The sequence below is a fragment of the Myotis brandtii genome, unplaced genomic scaffold (assembly GCF_000412655.1).
Source record: "Myotis brandtii unplaced genomic scaffold, ASM41265v1 scaffold110, whole genome shotgun sequence".
In the NCBI taxonomy this organism is placed as follows: domain Eukaryota; kingdom Metazoa; phylum Chordata; class Mammalia; order Chiroptera; family Vespertilionidae; genus Myotis; species Myotis brandtii.
The window spans coordinates 1,330,381-1,334,853 of NW_005353753.1; the positions used below are offsets into that span (position 1 = coordinate 1,330,381).

The window sequence follows — 4,473 nt, forward strand, 5'->3', positions numbered from 1 at the left end:
ATCTTCACTTGAGGATATTTTTCTATTGATATTTAGGGAGAGTGGAAGAGAGAGGGAGAGACAAAGAGAAACAGCGATGTGAGAGAAACACATAGATTGGTTGCCCCCTGCATGTGCCCCGACCAGGGCCCAGGCAGGGGAAGAACCTGCAACCAAGGTATGTGCCCTTGACTAGAATCGAACCTGGGACCCTTCAGTCCGCAGGCCGACGCTCTATCCACTGAGCCAAACCGGTAAGGGCCCCAAGAACTTTAAAAAAAAAAGTTCTTGTTTGACTTTTTACCTATTGTTTAAATGTGACATCTCACATTTGGAAGTGTGTGTTTCTAAAGGACAGGAGTTCATATTTCTTGCTTCTCCCATCATGACTTACAGAGTAGGTACCCTAGAATAATTACTGAATAAGTGGATTTTAGAGTTGCCATCTTTCTGGGAAGAAACCCCCCACCCGCCCCCAGAATCCAGCTGAACGATTCAGGGTGACAGCCAGACAGAGGCTTCCTGCCTGAGCTGGGACAGACCATCTGCATCTCACTGAGGCAAAGGAGAAAGGAAGCCAAGAGACAGAGCACATCAGTTTCTTCGGCTGTGAAATGAATAGGATGACTGTAGACAATATCTAAGTCCTTTCCGACTCTAACAGTTTGTGCACCTGTTAGCCAACCCACACGCACTCTCTGGTCCCTTTATTGAGGGTTTTGTTAAAGACAGCGAGCGCCACATCCACACTTTTGTTTCCTCAGGCCACTCACATGCTGGGTGCTGCTCTGTGATGAGGGAGCCTGCAGGCTGGGTGCTGATTTTTGTATGAACTCTGTGCACCGCTTTGTGAGTTTCCTAGAGTTACTATGACAAATTAATCATAAACTAGATAGCTTAAGACAACAGCAATGTATTCTCTCCCAGTGGTGGAGGCCTGAGGTCTGAAGTCAAAGTGTCAGCAGGGTGGGCTCCTTCTGAGGCTCTGAGGGAGAACCATCGCAGGCCTCTCTCTTAGCTTCTGGTGGTGGCTGGCATTCCCTGGGGTGTGGATGCATCATTCTGATCTTTGTCTCCATCTTCCCATCACTGCCTTCTCTCTGTGTCTCTCTATCTGCTCCTCTAACGACACCAGTCATTAGATTTAAGACTGTACTTTAAGTCCAAGTTCACTTAATCTCAAGATCCTTAGTTACGTCTACAAAAATCCTATTTCCAAATAAGGTCACTTCCTGGGGTTATAGGTGGACGTGCATTTTTGGAGAGCACTGTTCAAATCACTGTAACCAAACTAAATCTGATTCTTTCTTTTTTCAGTTTATGACTAGATTTTAATAGAATGTGTAAGTCTGACCTCTTACACTTTATTTATTTTTTTAAATATATTTTATTGATTTTTTTCAGAGAGGAAGGGAGAGGAATAGAGAGTTAGAAACATTGAAGAGAGAGAAAAATCAATAAGCAGACTCCTACATACCCCCTACTGGGGATGTGCCTGCAACCAAGGTACATGCCCTTGACCGGAATCGAACCTGGGACCCTTCAGTCCACAGACTGATGTTCTATCCACTGAGCCAAACCAGTTAGGGCGACCTCTTACACTTTAAACAAATAAAACCTAAAAGTTACTTGATTGGCTCAAAATGGCTTTATGGAAAACCTAATCCGTAATAACACAGCCTTGAGTGCAAAGGCTCTATCTTTTTTTGAGCAAAGCGCACAAGGGGACAGGGCAGCAGAGGAGAGGGGCCCAGACATTTACAATAGCAGGCATTTTCTCTTCCTCTTCCTGACGGGAGGTGGGCAGAGAACAGCTCGAATAGCCTCATCGAACACTGTCTTGAGGCCTCTCGGTGTGAGAGCCGAGCACTCCAGGTACTTTACAGCACCCATCTCCTTAGCCATGGCTAAGCCCTGCAAGTAGGTGATAGTGTCAACTTCTTCTCCTTCAGTTTCTCAATTGTGTCTTTTGCATCCCTAAGATCAAGCTTAGTCCCCACCAGGATGATGGGAGTGTTGGCACAATGGTGTCACACTTCAGGATACCACTTTGTAGGAATGGTTTCAAATGACACAGGACTCACAAGAGAAAAGCAAATTAAAAATACATCTGTCTGCGGGTAATATAGGGGACATACTCTGTCATAATCTTCTTGTCCAGCAATATCCCATAAGCCCAAATACACCGATTTTCTATTTACCATAACATTGGCAGAATAGTTGTCAAAGGCAGTGGGAATATATTCTCCAAGAATATATCCAGGAAATGCATTGGTTGTATAATTGATCAGTAGGCAAGTTTTACCTACAGCTGTCTCCCACCACCACACACTTTTTCCCCCCATTTTTAAATTATATTTATTTATTTTAAATATATTTCTTGTTGATTTTAGAGAGGAAGGGAGAGGGGAGAGAGATAGAAACATCATTGATTGACTGTCTCCTGCATGCCCCACACTGGGGATCGAGCCCGCAACCCAGGCATGTGCCCTCACCGGGAATTGAACTGTGATGTCCTGGTTCATAGGTTAACACTCAACCACTGAGCTATGCCAGCCGGGCCCACCACCACACACTTGATGGCCTGCATCTGGGCTGCTCGCCGGCTGCAGCACAGGCAGCGGGCGCTGAGGTGAGAAGCAGCAGGCTCTGGTGCACGGGCAGCTGCCACCAAAGTAACTCTTAAAACCATAGGCTTTATGATGGCAGGAATTATGTTTGTCTTGTTCACTGCAGTCAGATTGAAGGCATTTAACATTTGTTGAATAATAAATGAATAAAATTGAAATAGGGTCCAAGTGGTAGGTGTGTAGTACGTGTTGCCAGCTACAATCAAATTAAGATGTTTGGGTGCTTGCTCTTTATGGGTTTTCAATGCATTTATGTAAGGTTTTATGCTTTATTGGGCTTCTAACTATTAACCTAGGACACAATCTATCAGCTAAAAGTGAATTTCTTTGTGGCCTTCTTTAAAAAATTTATCTTTATGTCATATATTTATTTCCCTACTTATTTTTTTAATCCTCACCCAAGGAGATTTTTTAATATGTTTTTAGAGGGGGGGGGGAGAGAAACATTGATGTGAGAGAGAAACATCTATCAGTTGCCCCCATTAAGCATCCCCACCAGGGATTGAATTGCACCTTGATATGTGCCCTGACCAGGATCAAACCTGCAACCTTTTGGTGTACAGGATGACACTCCAACCAGATGAGCCACCTGGGGAGGGCTATTTCCTTACTCTCTGTCTTCTTATTTCTTTTTCCTTTGTTTTCTCCTAGTTTGTGTTCTAGTAATACCACCCGTTACAAGTCTGATTTCTTCTCAATTCTTTTTTCTTTCCATGTCTTTTTAATTTTTCCAGCTTCTTATAATCAGGCTTTTAAAAGGTATGGGTGTGGAGTATAAATATATATATTTAAACAAATATATATTTTAATAAGACTTAGATGAAAGGGATCCCAAGCGTTTAGGTAGATTTGAATCTGAAGAAATAAAGAATGAAACTTAATGATTTTATATTGCATTTCCCTGAAGAAAGGAGAAGCCACTATTTTGCATTTGAAAGTAGTCATAAGAGGAAAAGAATTCCATGTTTTCTTAAGGTATTGCTGTCTGCATGTCTTCTAACTATTAACCTAGGACATAATGAGGGAGGCGACATTATATATAATAAGCTGCTAGCCATCCAACTAAGAAATCCCTTCTCACGCCATTTCCTGCAGAGTGAGATTGTACGGATGCCTGCGAATATCTAAACTTGCTGCACTGTTTAAACATCCCTATTACCTTTCTGAGCCTTAGATGTAGTCCTTTGATTTGTTCTCTCTCAAGCTCCTTAAAGCTTCTTCTATGCCAGTTTGGATAGTATTTGGGGAATCTTGATGAATATGCTCATTATCTAATACAAAGTGACATAAAACACTCCTGCCACGAACTCTGCCACATAACCATACCCTGCTGAACTCCCGCAATTCATTCAGTGCTAGATTAATAGCATTTATGTTATTCATGGATCTCGGTTGACCTTGATCTGCTAGAAACTCCCTCCTTTTTATCTCTGTTCCATACTGGGAAGGTTTTGTCCCACATTAACAATAGTTCCTTTGTACATCAAAGTACACCCCCCATCCAACATCCCAAGTTTTAATTTTCCTTGCATGCATAATATGTATCTCTCTTCTGTTCAATGTCTGTTATTTCTTACTTATGTTTAATTGATGAATAATAGAAATTTCTATTTGTTTTGCAAAAGAAAAGTACTTAAAAATTAACCTTTTAAAATGTGATTTTAAAAAAAGCAGCTTTATGAGTGAAAAAAGTTCATAGAATTGATTTTTTTCCTTTTTTAAAATTTAAGAAATATAGATTAAGTAGTGATCTAATCTGCTGTACCTCCATTTGTCTAGTAGCTTTCAAATAATAGTATTTATTTGTCTTGGAAAATATAAGAGTTTTAACTATACTGAAATGCCCGTATTTGGGTTGAGTCCT

The 4,473-nt window shown here is 41.2% G+C and overlaps 1 pseudogene; it reads right to left on the reverse strand.

The window, feature by feature from the left end:
* Positions 1 to 1,707: 1,707 nt before the first annotated feature.
* LOC102245457 lies at positions 1,708 to 2,634 on the reverse strand (annotated as a pseudogene).
* Positions 2,635 to 4,473: the final 1,839 nt, after the last annotated feature.